The sequence below is a fragment of the Castor canadensis genome, chromosome 1 (genome assembly GCF_047511655.1).
Source record: "Castor canadensis chromosome 1, mCasCan1.hap1v2, whole genome shotgun sequence".
Taxonomy (NCBI): Eukaryota; Metazoa; Chordata; class Mammalia; order Rodentia; family Castoridae; genus Castor; species Castor canadensis.
In genome coordinates, this window is record NC_133386.1 from 135546386 (window position 1) to 135560422 (window position 14037).

The 14037-nt window shown below is 35.5% G+C and overlaps 1 pseudogene; it reads left to right on the forward strand.

Annotated features, from left to right (window-relative positions):
- Window positions 1-11593: 11593 nt before the first annotated feature.
- LOC109676605 (olfactory receptor 5W2-like) lies at window positions 11594-12526 on the forward strand (annotated as a pseudogene).
- The last annotated feature ends 1511 nt before the right edge of the window (window positions 12527-14037 follow it).

Consider the following 14037-nt stretch of genomic DNA (forward strand, 5'->3'; position numbering starts at 1 on the left):
TCATATGCTATCTTAGATATCAAAATAACAAAAAAGAAAAGAAAAAATTAAGATTAAAAAAAGTAAGAAAATTCAAATAACCCCATACATTCTACCTGACCACAATGCATTAAAACTAGAACTGAAAAGCAGCAACAGAAAATATGCAGATAATTGGAGGCTAAAAAAGAAATTGCTCAATGATCAGTGGATCATGGACAAAATAAGAGAGGAAATCTAAAAGTTTCTGAAATTTAATGAAAATGAAAACACAACCTATCAGAACATATGGAACACAGCAAAGGCAATCCTAAGAAGAAAGATTACAGACATGAGTGCATATATTAAAAGGATAGAGGAGGAGATCCAAGATGGAGATGGAGACAGAGCTGCAGACCTCATGAGCTCCTGACCCAGAGACACTGCGAAGAAGCTGAAGACAGATCTGACTGAGGTCTGCAGAGCTGCTGCTCTGTTCTGCCAGGCTCTCCACCCTTTGGGCTGTGCCAGGCCACAGCCCTGTGCCAGACCCACACACTGCGGGATTCTCACCCCTCAGCCACACTGGCCTCCAGCCTCCGGACCCACACAATGCTGGAATACCTGCCCCTCGGTGCCGTATCCAGGACCACTGAGATCCCCACCACCAGTCTGTGCCAGACCCCAGCCTGGAGCTGGTCCCATAGCTTGCCAGGATGCCAGCCCCCTCCTCCAAGCCCACCACCCTTCAGGCCCTGCTGAACCCCAGCTAGGCAGGACAATCGGACCACCACTCCTTGGATTCCCTGTACCTATGAAGCCCTGCCTGGCTGCAGCTCCATGTGGAAAACTAGAGCCCCACCCCTCTGGAACAGGCATCAGCCTGGCACTAGACAGCCACATCCATCAGCCTGCCAGGAACCCTGCCGCTGGGGCAGAGCCAGCCCCAGCTCTACAGCTTTCCCAGATAAGCACTCCACCAGGCTCCTGCTCAGGCTGCCACTAGAGGGGTCCAAGCATGCCTAAGAGACACACACAGACTGGACTGGACACTAAAGAACTAAAAACAACTAAGTCTGCAATCCTACTGTTCCAGAACTGGTGATTTTTTTTCTTTCTCCCTTCTTTAAGGGTTTGGCATCCTGTTTTGCTCTTTGATCACCCACCGTCTCTCCCATTTTTATTTATTTATTATTATTTTCCTCTCTTCTCTCTTCCTTTTTATCTTTTCTTCTCTTTCTTTTTGTTTTCCTTCTCTCATGATTTTGTTAGTATTAATATTGTAACCCTGCTAATACCAAATTATACATACTCCAGGGACAGAAATGGTACCTAGTGGAAATATGAGAAGAACAAAAAGTGATAGAAGTAATTTTCCCCACAAAAAATAAAGTAGTAAAGGAATTAGAGTGAAATGAAGAAAATGGATACACAGACCCAGACACCAACAAAACAAAGATAAACTACACCAAGGAACCCAACGAAGACCACAAAAACACCCTGAATGAGGAAATTCTACAAGTAATTAACGAGAATGTCATAGAGATTCTACAAGACATAGTCAACCAAAATGTACAGGACGCACTCAAGAAATTCCAAGACAACAAAACTCAAGAATATCAGAAAACACAGAAACAAATAAATGAAATCATAGGAGCCTTAAACAAACACTAAACTGAAACAAAGATTACCATAAGAAGAGAGATAAGTGAATTAAGGGGAAAATTGACAGTATTAAAAAAGTAACCCATGATTTGGAAAACCTCAGGAAACAGAATGAAACAGTAATACAAAACAAAATGGAAGGCCATTCCAGCAGAACAGAACAAACAGAAGACAGAATCTCAGAATGTGAAGATGAAATGTCAATAAAAGGAAAAACTGAAGAACTATTAGATAAACAACTCAAGAACAGAGAAAAGAAAATGCAAGATCTCACTAATTCCATTAAAAGACAAAACCTGAGAATCATGGGCATTGAAGAAGGAGAAGAGGTGCAACCAAAAGGAATGCATGATATATTCAGTGAAATAATAACAGAAAATTTCTGAAACCTAGAGAAAACTATGCCCATTCAGATACAGGAAGCCTCCAGGTATTCAAACAGACCTGACCAAAATAGAGCTACCTCACAACATATTATCATTAAAACAACAAGTATAGAGACTAAAGAAAGAATATGGAAGTCTGTAAGACAGAAAAAAAAAATAACACACAAAGGTAAACCCATCAAAATCACAGCAGACTTCTCAACAGCAACATTAAAAGCAAGAAGAGCATGGGGTGAGATCTCCCAAGCACTGAATGAAAATAACTTTAATCCTAGGATACTTTACTCAGCAAAACTATCATTCAAAATAGATGGAACAATTAATGTCTTACATGATAAGCAGAAATTAAAACAATACATGACCAGCAAGCCAACACTACAAAAGATTCTCCAAGGAATTCTGCACACAGAAAGTGAAAGCAAACAAAACTATGAAAGGGCAGACAATACCAAACCACAAGAGAAGAAAAGGCAAGAAAGTAAAGAGTAACATTGATTGAGCTACATATAATCAAATTCTTAATCAACAAAGACAACCACATGACAAGGACCACCATGTACTTATCAATACTAACACTGAATGTTAATGGATTAAATTCCCCCATCAAAAGACACAACTGGCAAACTGGATTAAAAAGGAAGATCCAACAATCTGCTGCATACAGGAGACCCACCTTATCAACAGAAATAAGCACTGGCTGAAAGTGAAAGGCTGGAAGATTTATCAAGCCAGTGGTCCCTGAAAACAGGCTGGAGTAGCAATACTTATCTCAGATAAAATAGATTTCAAACCTACTTTGGTCAAATAAGATAAAGAAGGACACTCCATACTAATAAAAGGGGAAATACACCAAAAGGAAATAACGATTATCAACCTATATGCACCCAACTTCATGCACACAATTTCATACTCTGAAGGACCTAAAAACATATATAAACTTCAACACAGTGATAATGGGGGACCTTAATACTCCCCTTTCACCAATAGATAGGTCATCCAAACAAAAAATCAATAAAGAAATCCTAGAACTAAATCATACCATAGATCAAATAGACCTAGATGATGTCTACAGAATATTTCATCCAACTTCTGCACAATACACATTCTTCTCAGCAGCCCATGGAATCTTCTCCAAAACTGATCATATCTTAGGGCACAAAGCAAGCCTCAGCAAATATAAGAAAATAGAAATAGTCCCATGCATTCTATCTAATCACAATGCATTAAAATTAAAAGTCAACAAAAAAAATAGCAGTAAAAAACATGCAAACAATTGGAAGCTGAATAACACATTGCTCAATGATCAGTGGGTCGTTGATGAAGTAAAAGAGGAAATTAAAATGTTCCTGGAAGTCAATGAAAATGAAAACACAACCTGTCAGAGCCTATGAGACACAGCAAAGGCAGTCCTAAGAGGAAAGTTTATACCCATGACTGCATGTATTAAAAAGATAGAAATATCTCAAATCAATGACCTAATACTACAACTCAAACTCCTCGAAAAACAAGAATAAGCAAATTCCAAAATAAGCAGAAAGAAAGAAATAATTAAGATAAGGGCTGAAATCAATGAAATAGAAACCAAAAAAACCATACAAAGAATCAATGAAACAAAAAGCTTGTTCTTTGAAAAAAATAAATAATATTGACAGACCCCTGGCAAATCTGACTAAAATGAGGAGAGAAAAAACCCAAATCAGTGAAATCAGAAATATAAAGGGAGAAAACAACAAACACCATGGAAATCCAGGAAATCATCATAGACTTCTTTGAGAGCTTATATTCTAATAAATTTGAAAATCTTGAAGAAATGGACAGATTTCTAGAAATTTACAACCACCCAAGACTGAACCAAGAAGATATCAATCACCTGAATAGATCTATAACACAAAAAGAAATTGAAGCAGCAATCAAGAGTCTCCTAAAAAAGAAAAGTCCAGGATCCGATGGATTCACTGCTGAATGCTATCAGACTTTTAAAGAAGAAATAATACCAACTCTCCTTAAACTGTTCAACAAAATAGAAAGGGAAGGAACATTACCTAACTCATTCTATGAAGCCAATATTAATCTCATCCCAAAACCAGACAAAGACACCTCCATATAGGAGAATTATAGGCCAATTTCCTTAATGAATATCGATGCAAAAATCCTCAATAAAATAGTGGGAAACCAAATCCAACAACACATCAGAAAGATCATATACCATGACCAAGACGGCTTCATCTCAGGAATGCAGGGATCATTAAACATACACAAATTTGATAAAAGCTGTAAGAGAACTAGGAATAGAAGGAATGTACCTCATCATTGTAAAGGCTATTTATGACAAACCTACAGCCAACATCCTACTTAATGGTGAAAAACTGAAACCATTTCCCCTGAAATTATGAATGAGACAAGGGTGCCTATTATCCCCATTCTTATTCAATATGGTACTGGAATACCTAGTCAGAGCAATTAGCCAAGAAGAAGAAATAAAAGGAATACAAATAGGTAAAAAAACTGTCAAAATCTCCTTACTTGCAGATGATAGGATCCTATACCTTAAAGACCCAAACTGAGAAGGAGTAGATGGAAACAATTCCATTCACAATAGCCTCAAAAAAAAAAAATCAAATATCTAGGAGTAAATTTAAGAAAAGATGTGACTGAACTCTCCAAGGAGAATTATAAACTCCTGAAGAAATAGATTGAGGATGACTACAGAAGATGGAAAGACCTCAAATGCTCATGGATCAGTAGAATCAACATAGTAAAAATGGCTATACTACCGAAAGCAATCTACATGTTTAATGCAATTCCCATTGAAATCCCAATGACTTACATCACAGAGATTGCAAAATCTACTTTAAAGTTCATTTGGAAACACAAGAGACCAGGAATAGCCAAAGCAATACTCAGCAAAAAAAAGCAATGCTGGAGGTATCACAATACCCAACTTCAAACTATATTACAAAGCAATAGCAATAAAAACAGCCTGGTACTGGCACAAAAACAGACATAAAGACCAGTGGAACAGAATAGAGGACCCAGATAATAATCCATATAACTATACCCACTTCATTTTTGGCAAAGGTGCCAAAAACATACAATGGAGAAAAGATAGCCTCTTAAACAAATGTCCTGGAAAAAGTGATAATCCATCTGCAAGTAACTGAAACTAAATCCATGTCTATCACCCTGTACTAGTATCAACTCAAAATGGATCAAGGACCCAAATATCAGGCCTGAAACTGAAGTTGCTATAGGAAGGAGCAGGAAACACTCTAGAAGTATACAGGTATAGGCAAGGACTTCCTCAATAGAACCCCAGCAGCCCAGCAACTAAGAGAAAGTATGGACAAATGGGACTTCATAAAATTAAAAAGCTTCTTCACAACAAAAGAAATGGTCTCTAAACTGAAGAGACCACCCACCGAGTGGGGGAAAACGTTTGCTAGCTATACATCAGACAAGGGACTGATAACCAGAATATACAGGGAACTTAAGAAACTAAACTCTCCTAAAATCAATGAACCAATTAAAAAATGGGCAACTGAACTTACTAGAACTTTCTCAAAAGAAGAAATTCAACTGGCAAAAAAGCACATTAAAAAATGCTCACCATCTCTAGCTATAAAGGAAATGCAAATCAAAACCACACTAAGATTCTACCTCACCCCTGTTAGAATAGCCATCATCAAAAACACCACCACCAACATGTGTTGGCGAGAATGCAGGGAAAAAGGAACCCTAATCCACTTCTGGTGGGAATGCAAGCTGGTACAACCACTCTGGAAAAAAATTTGGAGACTTCTTAAAAATCTAAACATAGACCTGCCATATGATCCAGCAATTTCACTCCTGGGGATATACCCAAAGGAATGTAACTCAGATTACTCCAGCAGCAACTGCACACCCATGTTTATTGTAGCGCTATTTACAATAGCTGAGTTATGGAAACAACCAAGATGCCCATATTGATGAATGGATCAAGAAAATGTGGTACTTGTACACAATGGATTTTACTAGGCCATGAAGAAGAATGAAATCTTATTATTTGCAGGTAAAAGGATGGAACTGGACAACATCATTCTGAGCAAGGTCAGCCAAGCTCAGAAGACCAAAAATAGTATTTTCTCCCTCATATGCGGACTTTAGATCTAGGGCAAATGAAGCAATGTGGTTGAACTGGGACCACATGACAAGGGGAGAGCACATACGGGTGATATAGAAATAGGTAGAAAACCCAAAACATGAAAGCATTTGATGTCTCCACTCCAGAGGAGCTAATAGAGAAAACTTAAAGCAACAGAGGTAATCATGAGAAATGGATCAGTGACCAGGGTAAAGATCAGTTAGAGATGAATCAACATGGATTATAACACGTGTACATGAAAGCAATGCTAGGAATATTTCTGTATAGCTATCCTCAACTCAACTAGCAAAAATACTTTGTCTTCCTTATTAGACTTGTATCTTTTCTTCAACAAAACTATTGATAAAGGCAGAATAGGGCCAGCCTGGAACTGAGGTGTGGAGGGGGGAGAGGGTGGAGGAGGGGTGCAGGGTGGAGAAATGACCCAAACAATGTATGCACATGTGAATAAAAGAATAATAAAATAAAATTTAAAAAAGATTTTAAAAGAAAAAAAATAAAATTTAAGGATAGAAAGATCTCAAATAAACAACCTAATGCTACATCTCAAACTCCTAGAAATACAAGTATAAGAAAAACCCAAAACAAGCAGAGAGAGAGAAGTAATAAAAATAAGGGCCAAAATTAATGACACACACACACACACACACACACACACACACACACACACACACAACGTACAAAGAATCAATGAAACAAAAAAGGTGATTCTTTGAAAAAAATAAACAAGATTGACAGCCCCTTGGCAAATCTGAGTAAAATAGGAGGGAAAAAACCCAAATCAGTAAAATCAGAAATGCAAAAGGGGAGATAACAACAAACACCAAGGAAACCCAGGAAATCATCAGAAACTACTTTGAGAACATATATTCCAGTAAATTTGAAAATCTTGAAGAAATGGACAAATTTCTAGATAGTTATGACCATCCAAAACTGAACCAAGAGGATATTAACTACTTAAACAGATATATAACATGCAATGAAATTGAAGTAGCAATAAAGAGTCTCCCGAAAAAAGAAAGTCCAGGACCTGATGGATTCTCTGCTGAATTCTATCAGACATTTAAAGAAAACTTATACCAACATTCCATAAATTTTTCCACAAAATAAAAAGGGAAGGAATACTGCCTAATTCATTCTATGAAGCCTGTATTACCCTCATCCCCAAACCAGACAAGGACACATCCAAGAAAGAGAACTGTAGATTAACCTCCTTAATGAACATCACTGCAAATGTCCTCAATAAAATAGTGACAAACCAATTCCAACAGCATATCAGAAAGATATGATATGACCAAGTCAGCTTTATCCAAGGGATGAAGGGATGATTCAACATATGCAAATAATTAAATGTAATACAACACATCAATAGAAACAAAGACAAAAACCACTTGATTATCTCAACAGATGCAGAAAAAGCCTTCAATAAAGATTCAACACCATTTCATGGTACAATTTCTCAGGAAACTAGGAATAGAAGGAATGTACCAAAACATTAGAAAGGCTACATATGACAAACCTATAGCCAACATCATATGTAATGGGCCAAAAACTAGAACCATTTCCCCTAAAGTCAGGTAGGAGACAAGGGTGCTCACTCTCTCCACTCCTATTTGACATTGTCCTGGAATTCCTAGCCAGAGCAACAAAACAAGAAGAAGAAATAAAAGGAACACAGAAAGGTAAAGAAGTAGTTAAACTTTCCTTATTCACAGATGACATGATCTCATTCCTTAAAGGCATGAAAAAATTCCACCCCAAAACTCCTAGGCACCATAAGCAGCTTCAGCAAAGTAGCAGGATACAAAATCAACTTACAAAATTTTCTATATACCAACAATGAACAGATTGAGAAAGAATGTAAGAAAACATTTCCTTTTGCAATAGACTCAAAAAAAAAAAATCAGATCTCTAGGAATATACTTAACAAAGGATGTGAATGAGCTTTACACAAGGAGAGCTACAATCCTGAAGAAAACTTTGAAGAATAATAAAAAAGGTGGAATGATCTCCCATGCTGTAGGACTGGCAGAATCAACATTGTAAAAATGGCTACACTACCAAAAGCAATCTACATATTCAATGCAATTCCCAACAAAATCCCAATGACATTCATCACAGAGATTGAAAAATCTAACTCAACATTCATTTGGAAACACAAAGATCACAAATAGCTAAAGCAATGTCACAAGGAAACTCCCTGTATAGCTATCTAAAACAAACAAAAATCTCGTTTTTTTTTCACTTACAAGAACAGGAGGGAGAAACAGGTACAGTCTGGGGGAGTTGATACCAATAGGAGGGGGCAGAAGATTGCGAAAGGGAATGGGAGGGTGAATTTAGTGCAATAATGTATTATGCATGTATGTAAATGGAAAAATGACACCTGTTGAAACTATTGCATTAATGGGGAGATATAGGAGAGTGGCAGAGGGTATGAATTATGTATATTTGATGTATTGTAAGAACTTCTGTAAATGCCAAAAGGTATGGCCACTGAACACAGCAATAAAAAAAGAAATTTATTGCATAATCTTACCAGTTAGCATTATGGTAGTCAGAATAGATCTGCCATATTATCCAGCAATCCCACTCCCAGGGATATACCAGAAGGATTGTGACTCAGGTTACTACAAAGGACCTGCACACCAATGTATATTGCAACACTATTCACAATAGCAAGCTATAAAAAAAGCCAAGATGCCCCACTACCAATGAATGAATTAAGAAAATGTGGTATTTACACACAATGAGATTTTATTTAGCCACAGAGAAGAATGAAATTTTGTCATTCTCAGGTAAATGGATGGGACTGGAGAACATAATCTTAAGCAAAGTTAGTAAGACTCAGAAGTCCAAAAATCACATGTTCTCCCTCGTATGTGGATTATAGACCTAAAACAAATGCACTAATAGTATTGGACATGGGTCACACACTAAGAGGAGATGCTGCACAGGAAGGATAGGGAAAGGGAAGGAAACCAAAATCTTGGATGTAATAGGTATACTTATTGTATAGGAGCAAATATAACATTCTTAAACTGGCAGAGGCCATTTTGGGAAAGGGACTATGAAGTAGTGAAGAGGTCTGGTAGAGATGAACCAGTTTGGGTTGTAACACACATAAGCATGGAAACAACACAAGGAATCTCCCTATATAGTTATCTTTATCTCAAACTAGCAAAAATGCTATTTCTTTATATTAAGGTATAAACAAAGTGAAATAGTGGTAGATTAGCAATAATTTAAAGCATGCAAACTATGGGTTCAATTAACGCATCTCCATCACATATATTCACTTGATTGCAGCATTTAAAGACTTATCTGAGTTTCATATTGTCCTCTATTGTTAGATATAATAGGTGTGAAGTAAAGAGAAAGAAAATTAGAGTCCCATAAAAGAATGACCAAAAATACCACTCAGATTGATTGTAATTTTCATATTTCTGCATTCATAGGGCTCAAGCTGCAATATGTGGAAATATTTTAGGGAATTTATACTGAAATAGAATATAGCTCTAGTTGGTTGTTCTGAACTGGAATTCTATAGAATTGTGAAATATATCATGAAAGGCTTTGTTATATCCTAAAGTGTCTAATTAACTCTCATTTACTTCCCTTATCAATTTCTCTAAATGATATCATGTCAACCAATGACAGATGAAAAGTATTGTTGTCCAAATAATACAGTATAGTGACTTTGTTGACAAAGTTAGTAGTGTAGCTAACTTTCTACATCATAATTCTATTTTTCATACTTGTTATTATAATACCTAAATATGCCTCTAGGAGTTATGATTCTGTTGCCATGTAATCCCCTCACAGCATTGGGATAGGTTTGAAAAATATGAGAACATCATACTCACACAATGAGATTTCATTCTGTCTCTAGTCTTTTTTCACCTGAAGAGTAGTAGTAAGGAAGTGTCACAAGGGAAAAGAAGTAAAATTTCAGTCTTTGATAAACTTATTGCAGTATTCTCTGGGGAAAATTCTGGGTCAAAAATGTATTTAATTATGATTGAAGAGCAGAAAACAATGAAAGCAACCATTCAAGATTAAATCCCTACAATCACTAGGTGAAAATAAAATGTGATCTGCATATTGTTCATTTACCAGGGATAAGGAAAGAAAGCTTTCTCATCTCAGGTAGGTTTCTGAAGGACTCTTTTTAAATAATAATGAAAACTAAAATTTTTATTTTCATTGGAAAAATGAAGAATCAAATATGGGAAATATGTAAATGAAGGATTTTATATCTGATTTTATATCAGCTAAGCATAATCTATAAATCTAATGTCCCATGATATTTTATTGTTAATCCTGTGAGAGTTTGACTTAATTTGTAATTTGTATATAGTGTATAAATATTTTATTTCTTCATATTTTAATCACAATTCATAAATAAACATTTTCTTTTTAAAAATAGCTCTCAGTGATATGGTGCTTATAAGATATGTTTGTTTTATTAAAATAACAATATACTACAATACAAACTTCAACATAAGTAAATTCTAGGCCATGTAGACCACATACTATATTTAAGTCTACATGAACAGCAGACTTCTAATTCCAATTTTTGTATATACACAGATACATGCATATTTTTGGATATATACATATAAATAAAAACACAAAGAAACAGAAGCTGTATATCTAACAAAGAATTGCTTGTCCTTACTATTCATTTTAATGAACACGTTAAATTAAAAGCCAAGGATATGCAAGTATGTATTTGTTAAAATCTGTGGTTCTTACTCTCTTGGTTTCATTTATTTGGCTTTTTAAGGGATTTGTCCTTAGGAACAAGAGGGGTTATTCAAAGAGATTGCAAAAGTCCTGGAAAACCAGTGATAGAGTAGATCAATAAAACACATTTGATTTTTCAGTAAACACTAGACACTAACTACACACAACTACTACACTAACAAGTATACTAGAACAATTTTCACTATATCATCTTATATGCAATATCATTTTCAGGGCTAAAATCAATTACAATTCTTGAATAATTTAGTAAGTGTGACTCTAGTTGTTAAGCATATGAAATGTTTAGTCTTTTATCTTTGGGCTTTTCTGTCTAACATTGATATATATTTCATATTATTTTGGATCTGGAATCAGCTTTTGTTCATTCAAATGTACTGCCTGAGAAACCGATGACAGTGGCCAAGGAAAGTGATCTCAGGAATTATGTGTAAGTAAACTTAGAATTAAAGCAGGTCAACATACATTCAGGCATGTTTTAGTTTATTATTTTTTTTAATGGTAATGTCTCTTTAAAAGAGACATGTGTCTGGATTATTTTCTGAGGGTGGAGAAAGCAGTTAATATAAAGAATTAATTTTCTACTTCCTAATAACACTTTGGGATATGCAGACCAATCCCTAATTTGTCATTATCTTGCTTGATTTATAATAGTTTTTGAAAAGAGCAAAGAGGAATGAGTACTGGAAACTGCTCATCACCAACTGAATTCCTTCTCTTGAGAATTACCAATAACCCTGGGATTAGAGTGGTTCTATTCACTGCATTTCTAGCTGGTTATCTCATTATTTTCGTTGAAAATCTTGGAATGATTACTTTCATCAGAATGGATTCCTACCTTCACACTCCTATGTACATTTTCCTAAGCCACCTTTCTTTGGCTGACTTTTGCTATTCCACTGTAGTTGGGCCTAAGATGCTGGTGGACTTCTTTGCCAAGAATAAATCAGTTCCCTTTGTTGGCTGTGCCCTGCAGTTCTTCACCTTCTGCATCTTTACAGATGCTGAGTGCATGCTGCTGGCAGTGATGGCCTTCCACTAGTACAAGGCCATCAGCAACCCTCTGCTCTACGAAGTAGACATGTCCAGCAAGGTTTGCTCCCAATTGCTGGCTGGGGTTTACCTGGTGGCAATGGCAGATGCTTTGACACATACGACATTAACATTCCTCTTATGGTTCTGTGGGTCTCATGAGATTAATCATTTCCACTGTGATGTCCCCCCTCTCCTATTATTATCTTGCTCAGATACACAGGTCAATGAGCGAGCGATATTCACCATCTTTGGTTTTATTGAACTGAGCACCATTTCAGGAGTTCTTATCTCTTATTGTTATATCGTATTATCAGTCTTAAAGAACCGCTCTGCTGAGGAGAGGCTCAAAGCTTTCTCCACCTGCACCTCCCACTTAACAGCAGTTTCCATTTTCCAGGGAACTATGTTATTCATGTATTTCCACCCAAGTTCTTCCTACTCTCTAGATCAGGACAAAATGACCTCACTGTTTTATAGTCTTGTGATTCCCATGTTGAACCCTCTGATTTATAGCTTACAGAACAAGGATGTTATAATCGGCATAAAAAAACTGAAAAATAAGATTTTATTTTAAATAAATATTTATATACTCTGAGTACAAACACATTTAAATCCACACACACACATACGTACCATTGTTTTCTTCAATTTTAAATTACAATATAAAGTTGTCTGAAGTATCTTATTTTATACATATAAAATATATGTATATATATATATATATATATGTTAGTAAACCATATATGTTATGTTATGTTTATGTTAGTAAACCATAACATACAAATGGTTTATAGTGTCTTAAATATGTTATACTTTACTATGTCTTCTATTTAAATGTTATTCTACATTTTTTTGAAAAATTTGCAGTTTCTTGTTATTTTGCCATTGGCATTTTTTTATCATTGCATATGCATTCATTTCTAGAATTATTGAAATATTTTATGTGACTTTTACACTAGTGATAGCATTGCATTTCAAGGTAAAATAGGATCCATGTTATTCAGTCCTGTAATATATCAGGAAATAGAAACATTACTGTACTAAATATAAATAATTCAAGTAAACATTAAATATCATGACGTTGACAGAAGTGTATTTAAAGTACAAGCAAAATGTCTGAACCTAGACTGTAATGAAGAAAGCATTCTTTGAATGGGGACAATTAGCTTTAGATGTGAGCAGTGAGCTGGGACACACTAGAGGACGGTGGTGAGATGAAAGCATTCTTGTGCAGAGACTGAGAATTATATATCATGAGGAGGCAGAGGAAAATGCCTTTTGAGAATAAAGAAGTCCATGATGTACAGAAAAAATAGCAAAGTGCTTTTTGTCCTAGTTGTTATTTATTTACTTATTTTGCTGGGACTTGAACCCAGATCTTGTACACACTGACAAATGATCTATCACTTGAGTTGCACTCTCAGCCTAAAATGTGGTATTAATTTTCATTTAGCTAGTGATAAGTGATGTTGAAAATTTTTTCATGTTCTTTTTGACAATTTGTATATCTTGTTTCAAGAAATGTCCATTTTATTCTTTGGCAGCCTTTTTATTCAAATTATGTCTTTCTTTTGTCTGTTTTCTTTTTTCTATAGAGTTGTTTGAGTGCTATAGGAGAAGTAAGTTCTGACTTTCTACTGCAAGGTAGAGTGACAATTGACAATAATAATAATCAACTGTATATTTCAAAATAAGTGGAAGAAGTGATATTTAATGCTCTCTCATAAAGGAATGATAGATGTTTGAGGTAGTGGAAATTCTGATTGCCCTGATTTGATGATTGCCTAATGTGTATATTACTCTTTACATCACATTGTACTACATGACTTTGTACAGTTTTGTGTCAACTAAAATAAAATAAAAAAATGAAACAAAGCAAAATTGCAAAATAAAGAGCTCCCGTGAAATCTAACTTTGTGCTGATGTTCTTTACTCAGGTACTTCTACTAAGCTTTTCATCCCTTCTTCCCTTTCTCAGCTCTGGTCAAGTGCTCATCTTTGTGATTAATAAATAATATTCTATAAAAGGCACCATTCTCTTCTTATTAAAATGTCACTTTCAAATGAGATTAAATTTTCTTTGCT